General features: G+C 41.8%; 1 protein-coding gene and 2 non-coding genes across 5 annotated transcripts in view; all 3 read left to right on the top strand.

Moving 5' to 3' along the window:
* Nucleotides 1-8,474: 8,474 nt before the first annotated feature.
* On the top strand, nt 8,475-8,547 carry trnar-ccu. The gene has a single exon. It is a non-coding gene; the product is annotated as a tRNA-Arg (tRNA).
* A 547-nt stretch (nt 8,548-9,094) lies between these two features.
* Nucleotides 9,095-9,167, top strand: trnar-ccu. Its single transcript has one exon. It is a non-coding gene; the product is annotated as a tRNA-Arg (tRNA).
* Nucleotides 9,168-10,441: 1,274 nt separating this feature from the next.
* Nucleotides 10,442-13,407, top strand: part of hmgxb4a (HMG box domain containing 4a) — a 46,917-nt gene continuing 43,951 nt past the window's right edge. Inside the window, exon 1 of one of the 3 annotated variants that reach the window (XM_043679940.1) lies at nt 10,442-10,546. The gene's annotated coding sequence lies outside the window, so the exon portion shown is untranslated. Of the gene's footprint in view, nt 10,547-10,670; nt 10,771-13,407 lie in introns of those variants that run through there. The other 2 variants (XM_043679943.1, XM_043679942.1) reach the window with 2 other exon arrangements.

Raw genomic sequence — 13,407 nt, 5'->3', positions numbered from 1 at the left:
AACCTGCACTCCAAGGTCTCTTTGTTCAGCAACATTCCCTAGGACCTTACCATTAAGTGTATAAGTCCTGCTAAGATTTGCTTTCCCAAAATGCAGCACCTCGCATTTATCTGAATTAAACTCCATCTGCCACTTCTCAGCCCATTGGCCCATCTCCTCGGGATTTATCCACTTTTATGTGTTTCAAGATATCCAGCACTTCCTCCTCTGTAATATGGACATTTTCAAGGTATCACCATCTATTTCCTGACATTCTATATCTTCCATGTCTGCTTTTTCATGCTGGCCATAGAAATATCTGTCTGTGCCTTGGACTCGAGAGTCCCCAAACACAATTGAGCTCTTGGAACCCGACATACCCCTCATTGCATTAGAGCCAGTCTCTATACCAGGAACTTGGCTGTTCGTGTTACATTCCCCCGAGAATCCATCACCCCCTATACTTTCCAAAACAGCATACTTGTTTGAAATGGGAATAAAGTGAGGTCTGCAGATGCTGGAGATCAAAGTTGAAACTTTATTGCTGGAACAGCACAGCAGGTCAGGCCTGGATGCTGCCTGACCTGCTGTGCTGTTCCAGCAATAAAGTTTCAACTGAAATGGGGATAGCCATCAAAGATGGAGAATGGGAAAGATTTCTGGCTGTAACAGTCTGCTCCTTTTTTAAGGTATTTCAGGTGTTGCAGGTGATGTCCTCGAATTCTAGGAGCTGCAATAATTGTTTTATATGTTGTTGGATTGTTTTGGAACTTGAATTGAATTTGTTGTCATGTGTACCAAGACACAGTGAAAAGCTTCATCTTGCGAGCAATACAGGCAGATCACAGAGTTTTATTAGCATAGCTAGTAAACAATAGGTAAACAGCAGCAAAAACAAAAACACAGTTTCATGTGATGGTTAAGAGGTTTATGAGTCCATTCAGTATTCTAACAACAGTACGGTAGAAAGTGTTTCAAAACCAGGTGGTACATGTGTTCAGGCTTCTGTACCTTCTCCCTGATGGTAGAGGTTGTAGAAAAACATTGCCAGGGTGGGATGGGTCTTTGAGAATGCTGGCGGTCTTTCTTTGACAGCGGGCCTGGTAGATGGATTCTATAGATGGGAGGTTGGCCTTTGTGACTGTCCGGGCCGAGTTCACCACTCTCTGTAACCGTCTCCGATCTTGAATGGTACAGTACCCATACCAGGTAGTGATACATCCAGACAGAATGCTGTCGATGGCACACCTATAAAAGTTGGCAAGGGTATTTGCTGTCATGCCAAATTTCCTCAGCTGTCTGAGGAAGAAGACACGTTGTTGCTCCTTTGTCACCAGTGCATCCACATGAACAGTGTAAGAAAGCTTATTGTGGATGACCACTCTCAGGAGCTTGACACTCTCCACTTGTTCCATCTCTGTGCTGTTAATGTGTCGGGGGGCATGAGTAACATCCCACCGAAAGTCAGTAATGAGTTCCTTGGTTTTGCTGGCATTGAGAGCTAGGTTGTTCTCAGTGCCCCATTTTTCCAGGTCTTCCACCTCCCGTCTGTAGTCTGTTTCGTCGTCATCTGAGATTCAACCGACTATGGTGGTGTCATCAGTGAACTTGTAAATGGCATTCGTCTGGTAATTGGCGACGCAGTCATGGGTATACAGTGCGTACAGTAGGGGGCTGATTATGCACCCCCGGGGGGCTCCAATGTTGAGCGTTAGCGAGGATGAAATATTGCCCCCACATTTTCTGATTGTGGCCTGTGGGTCACGAAACTGAGGATCCAGTTGCAGAGAGTGAGGCTCAGTCCGAGATCACTAAGTTTAGTAATCTGTCTCAAGGGGATAGCAGTGTTGAAGACTGAACTGTAGTCAATGAGTAGGAATCTTACATAGCTGTTCTTGGTGTCAAGATGTTCTAAGGAGGAGTGAAGGGCAAGAAATATGGCATCTGGTGTGGATCTGTTGGTCCAACAGGCAACTTGGAGTGGGTCAAGAGCAGTGAAGAGGCTGGAGTTGATTAATGTCGTGACCAGCCTTTCAAAGCACTTCATGACCATCAAAGTTAGGGCCTCTGAGCAGTAGCCATTGACACATGCTGCATGAACAAGGATAATGTTGGCCCTCTTGAAACAGGCAGGGACAGTGGCCTGCTGCAGGGAGAGGCTGAAGACCTCTGCCAATTGATCTGGATGCACGGCCTGGTACTCCAACTGGTCCCATCGTTTTCCTTGGATTCACACGAAGGAAAACTGATCCGACGTCTGATGCAGTGACTGTTGGGATACGTTCGTCAGGACTTGTTGGAACAGGTATTACCTCTCTGCCGAAATTCTGTTCAAAGCGGGCATAGAAGGCGTTGAGACGATCTGGGAACTTTAGAGAAAAAAAAGTCAAAACAACAGCACTTTTAAAAGGGACAGGAACAGACAAAGGAAACACATGGTGAAGTCAGTGCAGGAGAGAGAGAGAGAGAGAGAGAGAGAGGGAGAGAGAGAGAGAGAAACCCACACTGCTGATACAGCAGTGAACCTGTACAGTTACTTCCTTTGCTGTTTGAATTCATGTATTGCTGGACATGAAGTGCATCTGAGAAAATTAACAAACAGCAAAATTCACAACTGATCTTGAAGGAACCTGTTTGGGAGAGGTCACAGCACAGAAATAGATAAGTTGTTGTGGTTCTGTTCGCCGAGCTGGAAGTTTTTGTTGCAAACGTTTCATCTCCTGGCTAGGCGACATCATCAGTGCTTGGGAGCCTCCTGCGAAGCGCTTCTTTGATGTTTCCTCCAGTGTTTATAGTGGTCTGTCCCTGCCGCTTCCGGTTGTCAGTTTCAGCTGTCCGCTGTAGTGGTTGGTATATTGGGTCCAGGTCGATGTGTTTGTTGATGGAGTTTGTGGATGAATGCCATGCCTCTAGGACGGTTTGTGTGCCGTTATGAGTCCTAGGGGTCGCAGTAGTCTGGCTGTCAGTTCTGAGATGCTCCTGATGTATGGTAGTGTGGCTACCATTCACACACAAACGAAGCTGCATCAGGACACTATTCAAAAGGGCCACAACACACTGCAGTACACCAGAACTGCAAAAAGAAGAAGAGGAACACCTATACAAGGTATTCGCCAAAAACGGATACCCGCGCAACTTCATCAGCAGATGCCTAAGAGAAAGACCACGGAACGAGGACATACCACAACCAAAAGGACTAGCCACACTACCATACATCAGGAGCATCTCGGAACTGATTGCCAGCTAGCAACATGAATTCGACTGGGACAACACTACTATCATAGGGCAAGCCAGACAGAGAACAGCCAGGGAATTCCTAGAGGCATGGCATTCATCCACAAACTCCATCAACAAACACATCGACCTGGACCCAATATACCAACCACTACAGCGGACAGCTGAAACTGACAACCGGAAGCGGCAGGGACAGACCACTATAAACACCAGAGGAAACATCAAAGAAGCGCTTCGCAGGAGGCTCCCAAGCACTGATGATGTCGCCTAGCCAGGGGACGAAACGTTTGCAACAAAAACTTCCAGCTCGTCGAACAGAACCACAACAACGAGCACCCGAGCTACAAATCTTCGCACAAACTTTAAATAGATAAGTGAATATTATTAAGTTTGGCCTTACAGTAAGTCTGCAGTCGTGAGTACAGCAGGTTATTTCTTGATCATTTGTTTTATTGAGATACGTTTCTTGATTAAACTTAAAAATTTAAGCCATAAGTATTAAGTTAGCCTGGAGCAGTGTTTTGTAAAGGAATAAGACAGTGCTATTTTCTGGGTCTGTAGATTGAAAGAAGGAAAAATGGCCTTTAGTAGAGTGATATGCTCTTATTATCGGATGTGAGAGTTTAGGGAGAGTTTACTGGTTACTGAGGATTATATCTGCAATAAATGCCATTGATTGCAAATTCTATCAGATCGAATGGATAGGTTGAAGAGACAGTTAGAGGCAATGAGGAATTTACAAGAACAAGGGGATGTGGTGGATGGCAGTTATAGAAAGGGAGAAAATTTGCAGATACAGTCACATAGATGGGTCAACTCCAGGAAAGGTAAGAGAGGTTGGCAGGTAGTGCAGAAGTCTTCTATGGCTATAAAGGGCAGACTTTTGAGAAAGAGTGGTTTGAACTGTGGAATGAACTTCCTGAGGAAGTGGTAGATGCAGATACAGTTAGAATGTTTATCAGATACTCAGATAACTACATGAATAGGAAAGGTTTGGAGGGATATGTGCCAGGAGCAGGCAAGTAGGACCAGCTTAGTTTGGGATTATATTCAGCATGGACTGATTGGGCCGAAGGGTCTATTTCTCAACTATATGACTCTATGATTCTACGATGAAACAGAAAAGCTATGCATGTCCATGGAGATATGAACCAATGGAAATTGTTCACCATCCTTACTGCCAAAGGGGCTGTACAAAAGAACCGCAGGCACCTTCTCCCACTGTGGTGGAGTTGACCAAGATTATTTATTGGACAAAATGAATAGCAAACCTGGAACCTATAGTTCAGCAAGCGGGAACTGACTGAAGCAAGTTGCAAAGGCCAAGTGACAATGTTAGAATGAGATGGGTATGCAGTCAGATTACAAAGACCATTCACTTCCAGTCGATCAGCATTCTTCCTTCCTAAGGAAAATTCTGCAGGGAGAAATGTTGCCACAAGAGAGTCATAGCATCAAAGATTTTTATAGATGGAAAGAGGCCTTTTGGCCCATTGTGTCTGCACAGATCATTGAGCACCTATCTACTCTAGGCCCATTTTCCAGCACTTGGCCCATAGCCTTGTATGCTTTGGTTCATCTAGATACTTCTTCAATGTTGTGATAGTTTCCCTCTCTACCATCCTTTCAGGCAGTGAATTCCAAATACTTGCTATACTCTGGTTGAAAAGATTCCTCCTGAAATTCCCACTAAACCTTTTGCCCCTTGCCTTAAATCCATGTCTCCTGATTATTGACCATATTACTAAGGATAAAGGTTTATTCCTATCTACCTTATCGATGCCATCATAATTGTGTATACTTCAATCAGGTCCCACCCCAGCTTCCTCTGTTCTAAAGGTAACAATCCCAGACTATCTAGTCTGTCTGCACAAATCAAATGCTCCAACCCAGGCCACATTCTAATGAATGTCCTCTGCACCCTCTCGAGTGGAATCACATCCTGTTTATAATGTGGATACCAGGACCCAACACAGTTCTCCTGTTGTAGCCTAACTGCTCACATTACACCTTATGATCATAAGATGGAGGAACAGAAGCAGATCATTCAGTTCATTGAGCCTGTACCACCTTTTAATGTGAAGACAGCTGGTCTGATGATCCTGCACTTTCCTGTCTTTCCCCATACCTTTGATTCCCTTCCTGATTAAAAATCTGTCTACCTCAGCTTTTAATATGTTTAATGAACCAGCCTCAACATTCTGAGGTAAAGAATTCCACTAATTCATTGCCCTCTGAGAGAATAAATTCCTTTTCATCCCTGTATTAAAAATGTGACCTCTTATTTTGTGATTATGCCTTCTAGTACTCGATTCTACCGCCAAGGGAAAGAATCTTTCTGTAAGTACCCTGCAAGTTCCTTCAGACTCTCATATATTTGAATAAGGTTGCTTTCCATTCTTTTAAACTCCAATGAGTACAGGTCCAACCTACTCAACTCTTCTTAGAAAACAGTCTTTCCAAATCTCAGATCAGCATAGCAAACCTTCTCTGGACCGACTCCAATGCCAGTATATGTTTCCTTGGATAAAGGGCCCAAAATTATTCATAGTACTACAGCCGTAGTCTGACTGGTATATTGTATAGGAGAAAGCGAGGACTGCAGATGCTGGAGATCAGAGTTGAGAGTGTGGTGCTGGAAAAGCACAGCAGGTCAGGCAGCAGCCGAAGAGCAGGAGAATTGACGTTTCAAGCATATGCCTATTATGAAGATGTGGGTGTACCTTTAAGAGAGTTAAAAGCAGCAGAACTACCGGATACAGCACCAAGTGTTCTCAATAAGGCAACAATATATGTAACATTTGGTTGAACAACTTGATTAGCTTGTTGCCTGGAGACGAAAAAAACAAATTCGAATTCAGCCATTCAGTTTTAATATACCCTGAAAAATATCAAACTCCAATCCCGTTTGAATTGAGTATATTGACAATCTTAAAAGTCAATGACACAATCCGATGCTTTGGGGGTATAAGACCGGGTAAAATTGAACACTTGAGAGGAGAACTGCCAAGTCCTAGCATGTAACAGACTGCTTGAAAAAAAATCTCTCTTACAAGTACCTTTTCGAGCAGTAACCTGTGACGCAGAAATTCCTAACAAGGAGAAAAGAAGACACAGGAAGATCCGAAGACAAGAACCCAAAGCTGCCTGGTTTTGAGATAAGAAGTGTTGTTTTGTAAATCTTAACTGGGAGTTTTATCAAACTAGTATTATAGAAGGGAAGGTAAAGGATTGGTTAGAGAAATAAATTGCAAATAGTGGTTAGTTAATTATTCTTTGTTATACTTTCAGAAATAAAGTTGTTAATTTTTCTTTACATAGTTCTTGGCCACTCGATTTCTTAACAAGTTACTGCATAGGATAAATCTTTTCTGTGTTGCTGATTTTAAATTAAGCAGGCGAGTTTATCCTGTGTCATAACATGCCCTTCATCAGGAAGTCCTGATAAAGGGCTTATGCCTGAAACATCAATTCTCCTGCTCCTCAGATACTGCCTGACTTGCTGTGCTTTTCCAGCACCACACTCTCAAATATATGGTATAGTTTTAACTAGACTTCCCTATTGTTATATTCCACTTTGCAGAGCACCTATGGTCTGTCTGCAACGACGACTCTGAGCTTTCAGTTGCCTGCTACTTCAACACACCACCATGTTCCCACGCCAACATTTCTGTCACAGGCCTGCTGCAGTGTTCCAGTGAAGCTCAGCACAAGTTCGAAGAACAACATCTCATTTTCCACTTGAGGATCTTGCAGCCTCGAGGGCTCAACATCAAGTTCAATAATTTTAGAACCTGATTCCATTCCTTTCATGTTTTTTGCCCATCCCACAAAATTAGTCACAGTCACCCATTTCCACATACTCCTAGGGCCCATTTTCAAATTAAATGGGTTACATTCAGCACAGCTAGCCTATTTTCTCAGAACAAATTATTCAGCTGCTGGAATCTGTATTGAAAACAAAAAATGTGTGAAATCACAGCAGGTCAGGCAGCATCCGTGGAGAGAGAATAATTAATTTTTCAGGTCTACGTGACAGTTATGAAGAGTCTGATGAAAAGCAATCTAGCCTCAAAACATTAGTTTGCTCTCTCCACAGATGCTGCCTGACCTGCTGTGATTTCCAGCAATTTTTGTTTCCAGCATTTTCTCACTCATCTCTTATTATCTCTTATTCATCTTTTCTTCTGTCTTGGCCTGCTATCCATTACCTATCACTTTCATCCCTCTCTCTCTCCACTTTGTCTCCACCTATCTTCTCACTGCCTCCCCTGCCCTCACTTTGGCTTCATCATAAATACAAAGTTCCCTAGCTACTAACAGTTCTGTAACAGAGTCACTGGACTTGAAGCATTAATTCTGCTTTCTTCCCACAGATGCTGCCAGGTTTGCTGAGTTTCTCCAGCAACTTCTGTTATTGTCTTTGAAAAACAGGCAATTTATGTTCCCCATTACCAATTCAACTTGTTTATTACATTTTTGTGATTTATGTGGGAGGACTCCCAAATTCCTCTGTGCTGTAATTTTCTTCAGATGGTCTCTATTTAAATAACGTCCAATTGTTCTAATCTTCCTGCCAAAATGCATAATCTCACATTTTCCCACATTATATACCACCTGCCAAAGTTTTGCCCATTCACTTAATCTGTCCACCTCCCCTGTAAATTCTTTGTGTTATCCTCAGCAGTTGCCTCCCACCTATTGTCCTAACTGCAAACTGGGTTCTCCAAGTAATCCATCTGTGGCCTAACATCTTATGCAGCTCCATTGTAACCTCTCTGTAATTGTATTCAATTCCTTGACTAATAAACACAAACACAAATTGCTCGAAAAACTCAACATGTCTGTCAGCATCTGTGGAGAGAAATCCGAGTCAGGTCCAGTGACCCTTTTTCAGAACCCCAAGTTCTGAGGGAGGGTCATTGGACCTGAAATGTTAACTCTGATTTCTCTCCACAGATGCTGCCAGTCTGTTGAGCTTTTCTAGCAATTTCTGCTTGTGTTTCTGGTTTACAGCATCTGTAGATCTTTCAGTTTTTACCTCAACAAACGAAGGCAAGTAATCCAGATGCATAACTATAGCCCCATGATTTAAAACCTTGGTAGACCAATCTTCAAATAATTTCCATTGGCTTTATCATGAATATCATATGTGCATGTGGTTCAGCTGGCAATTTTGACAAAATACAACTTATTGTGTTTGATTTGGCTTGCCACAACCACATCAGAAGTTGCTTTGTCCTTTGACCATAGTCGTTGGGGCCCCAGTGGCCTAATGGATAAGGCACTGGCCTCCTAAGCCAGGGATTGTGGGTTCGAGTCCCATCTGGGGTGTCTGGTTTTTAAAGCCTGGTCTTCATTGCTGACCTTAAGTCCTCTGTCAACTTCATCTTCAATCCACGCTGACTGTGCTTCTCATGTCCCTGTGTCTGCGTTGGGTTGACGGTAGATAGTGTTCAATAGGAAAATCGCAGGGTTTGGGTGAACTTGAATGAAAGAGACAGCAATGGGCTGAATGCTCGCTCCGATTCTGCTGGTTTGCTCTCATTGCAGTTTTACTCCGTCCTCACTAACTGCAAATATTTTTTTTTGATGCTCCCCAAAATGACACCGAACCCCCTTTTTTTTTTAAAAAAAAAACCCCCTTGTCTGCTACATTTTCCTCAAAGTCTCACTCTGCAAAGTTGGAGTTTGGCTGATTTCTCGGCTGTCCATTTTGGGGGCAAACGGGAGGCGACGTCAATTCGTAAAGGAGCTGCCAATTTGGCACGAGATGAAATGGGAGAAAAGCAATCAGGATATAAAACACTCGCAGAAGACCACATTATAATTAAGCCGAGCTGCACTATTTAAAACCGACAATTTCAACTCTGCTTGAGAAGCCCCAGTGGCCTAATGGATAAGGCACTGGCCTCCTAAGCCAGGGATTGTGGGTTCGAGTCCCATCTGGGGTGTGTTGATTTTCTTTTCTTCACTTACCTTCATAGATCAACTTATTAAGTATATTTGCTCCTTTTTAAAGAAGTTTGATATATGTATTTAATTTCAAAGTTTTTTGAAAGTAAAATACATACAATTTCACCTTTGATTTTTTTAATTTGAAATGTTTAATGGAAATGTATCCATCTTTACGATTGGATTCATAGAAAGTTTGGAATCTGTATTCTGATTTCGTCGGAGAACTTATATTTCCAAAATTATTACCGTCAGTTTTTTTTAGGGCAAAAAAAGGAAAAGAAAATGTCTATGTTGAAACTCCGTAACTTTTACATTAACCTTCTGCCTCCTGTAGGAAATACGATGTAATTACAGCTATTATTTGCGTTTATTTGGAGTCAGAAAAATACACATCTTGGGTATTTTTAAAAAAATGTTACTTGTGTTAGCTGATGAGGAATTACTTTGTCCAGATGGTGTACTATATATATGTTGGAAAACAAAACTGTGCCTTGCATTGCTGAGGGTAACAATTCGTATTTGAGAACATTTCATTTGTGAAATACGAGGATCTTAACTGTTCAGGATCCAGATCCTGCCAGGGACCTTTTTCACTTTGATTTAGAGTCTTGTCCAGATTGTATTCATTTTTACAATCCATGTTAGAACAATACTAGTCAAGATAAGCCAACGACTTATATTTACATTTGATTTGGAGATGCCAGTGTTGGACTGGGGTGAACAAAGTTAAAAATCACACAACACCAGGTTATAGTCCAACAGGTTTAATTGGAAGCACTAGCTTTCGGAGCGACGCTCCTTCATCAGGTGATTGAATGAAGGAGCGTCGCTTTGAAAGCTAGTGTGCTTCCAATTAAACCTGTTGGACTATAACCTGGTGTTGTGTGATTTTTAACTTTATATTTACATAGCTATTTAATGTGATGAACTTGCCAAGGGCGAAGTATTTTTCATACTCATGCCATGATAATAATAATGTAGTAGTGATGCTGCAAGTGTGACATTCAGATGGGAAGCTAAACTGTTGGAAGAGATGAATATGACAAAAGAATGCATAATGGTAAAATCTAGAAATTGGGGCTGTATTTTTGTGGAAAATGTATGATTCATGCCTAAGAAAACGAGATCCATGCAGTCTTGTGGCTTTTCCAATTGCTTATCTCATGCCTACTTTCAGAATTATTAAGTTGTAGAAAGCTTTGGGGTGACATTGTGAGTGACTCTCCCCCCCCCCCCCAGCCCCCGGAGAGGCGGGAGACATGGATCGATGCGCTCTGTGCTCGCTTATCTCCGCCTGCCCACAGCTTCTCCGCTTCTGTCCGCCCAAGATGGCGGCCCTCGGCGAGGAATGTCGGCCCCAGTCGGTGGGTTTACGGTGAGAGCCTCAGCCTCGGCCTTAGACAGCACGGATCCGCGGGCGTCTCCCGAACCGTTAAAAACAATAAAACCCAGAACAAACGGCTCAGCTTCGCCGGGAAGCAGCGGGCGGCCTACCTCGTTGGACAAAGCGTCGGCGTTTCCTGGATACTGTGACCGGGGGAGAGCGCTGTCGGTGGGGCGTCCGCTGACGGGAGGATTCGGGCAGATGAGCGTCGGAGGGTGAGGGGGCGCTGGGCGCAAAGGTTAAGAGAAAGGGCGGGAAGGCAGGGCTGTCTAGGGAGAGGTGACAACCTCTGAGCAATGCTAAAGTCAAATATAGCAACGTGAAATTTAACTCTTATAATGTTAATATTTATTCTATATGCAGTACGTTATTTTAAATTTCATTCATTTTTTGAAATATAGTTTGTTTTCCGAATTACATTCTACTTTGAAATCTGAAATTAATCCATGGATAAGGGAGAGATAGGAGACTATCATTGAGAAGTAATTTTATTAAGAGTTTAATGTAGATCTGTATTGGGTAAACTGTTAGTCACAATCGTGATGTAATTTAATTAAACAGATAAAATAAGTCTCTCAACTGTGGATGCTGGAAATCTGAAACAAAAACAGAAATTGCTGGTGAGACTCAGCAGGTCTGGCAGCACTTGTGGAGAGGAAGAAAGTTAACATTTCGAGTCAAGTGATTCTTCTTCGGTTCACACCTGAGTTTCTCCAGTAATTTATATCAGAGTATTACTGAGAGCTTTCAGCACAGTCAAGTCATTTTAAATAAGCTGGCCTGAAATATTTGTCTTTATTAACCTCTACCCATTCCTCTTCGTCTCACCACATCATGTCTGTCTTCTTTTCTCTAGGATGTTTATCATTCATCATTTCCCTCCACCAGTCCTTTGAGCCAAGTCCCACACACTCCTGTTATTCAGTGAGGATGACTTGCTTCTGCTTTGGCTTGATGGGTTGTAAAATGGTTAATAAATTCTATTTCCACATTCTATGTACTCTATTAACGAAGAATGCTTGGTAGCATTCTTAATTTTTTTTTGTGACCTGCTTGGTATTGGATTCCCTTGTATCAGGAACCATCTTATCCACATATAGCATTTTGATTCTTTTCATAATCTCAAGACCTCTCAGCTCATCCTGCTTTCATCTCCTCTGCAGGAAACCTTCCCAATCTATTTAACATAACCTCTCAGTTCTGATATTCTTGTAAATAATTTTTGCAACTTTTTCCAGTGTCTCTTTCTCCATCTTTAAATTGTAGATTAAAAATAATAGCTTGGACTTAATTACAGGACTTAAGCATTGGCAAAAAAATTAAAAGTTGAAACTTTTCATCAGAAATTTAAATTAATCTTCATTAAATAATAGTTTGAATTTCATCACTTTACTAAGATAGACAGCAGTTCCTGTTGCAACTCCGTGCCAACTATAGACCAACCAGTCGGCATCCTTTATCCTGCTGTATCAAATATTGTTTCCTTTCTAAAGTTAGTTTTCTTGTGTTTCAACACTAATAGGGCTTGACAAAAATCTTTGACTTCATGTGCCTTTTAAGCAATGTTTAATACTCTCAATATTTAAATATTGAGTCATATTTTGTTGTCTATTTAAGATCTATTGAAATAGATTACATTTTCTAAATTCCCAAAATCTTAGCCAGTTTCTCAGTTAAAAACTTGATCCTTGCATACCAATTTTGATCTGTGCTGACTAGTCCTCAGGGCAGTATTGTTTGTTTTATCCTACCACTATTTAGTTGTGCCTGTTGGAAATATGAGGCCGTTAATATATTGAATGTACAGCGCAGAGAGAGGTCCTTTGCTCCATATGTCCTCTTCTGGCCTTGTTGCTTCATTCATGTGACTCTCCTGTTATCATCATAAAAGTCAAATTATGTGGATGCTGGAGTTTTGAAATAAAAATGGAAAGATTATAGTATTCAAGTCTTATCGGCCAAGTGCTGTAAAACGGGATTAGAATAGATGCATGCTTCATGACTGGCACAGACATAATGGGGCCATAATGCGTCTTGTATCTGTGTTGTAAACCATCATGATTTTATGATAAATGCAGGAGAAACTCAGTAGTTATGGTAGCAGCTGTGATGAGCAAAACAGTTAATGTTTTGAGTGCACTATACTTCCTATAGAGTTATACAGCATGGAGACAGACCCTTTGGTCCAACTCGTCCATGCCAACCAGGTTTCCCAAATTAAGCTAGTCCCACTTGCCTGCGTTTGTCCCATATCCCTCTAAAACTTTCCTTTTCATGTACCTCTCCAAATGTCTTTTAAATGTTGTAATTTTACTTGAATCTGCCACTTCCTCTGATAGTTCATTCCACATACAAATACTTCTGTGTGGAAAAAGTTGCCTCTCAGGTCCCCTTTAAATCTTTCTCCACTCCTCCTAAAAATATGCCGCCTTGTTTTGCACTCCACCAACTTTAGCAAAATATCTTTGCTATTCGGCTTACCTATACCCTTCATGATTTTATAAAACCTCTATAAAGACACCTCTCAACCTCTTCCACTCAAGTCAAAAAAGTCCCAGCCTATCCATCCCCTCCCTATAATTCAAACCCTGCAGTCCCAGCAACTGCCTGGTGAATCTTTTCTGAACCCTTTCCAATTTAATAATAATCTTCCTATAGCAGGGCAACCAGGTTTGGACACAATACTTTAAAAGTGGCCTCATCATTGTCCTGTACAACCCCAACATGATGTTTTAACTCCAATACTTCAAGACTGAGCATTGAAGGCAAACATACTAAATGCCTTCCTTAACCACCCTGTCTACCTGTGAGACAACCTTAAGAGAGCTATGTACCTGCACCCTTAGTCTCTT

This window comes from Chiloscyllium plagiosum, chromosome 39, assembly GCF_004010195.1.
Source record: "Chiloscyllium plagiosum isolate BGI_BamShark_2017 chromosome 39, ASM401019v2, whole genome shotgun sequence".
Taxonomy (NCBI): domain Eukaryota; kingdom Metazoa; phylum Chordata; class Chondrichthyes; order Orectolobiformes; family Hemiscylliidae; genus Chiloscyllium; species Chiloscyllium plagiosum.
Note: the sequence above shows the minus strand (reverse complement) of the source record. Positions and strands in the feature narration are given on the sequence as shown.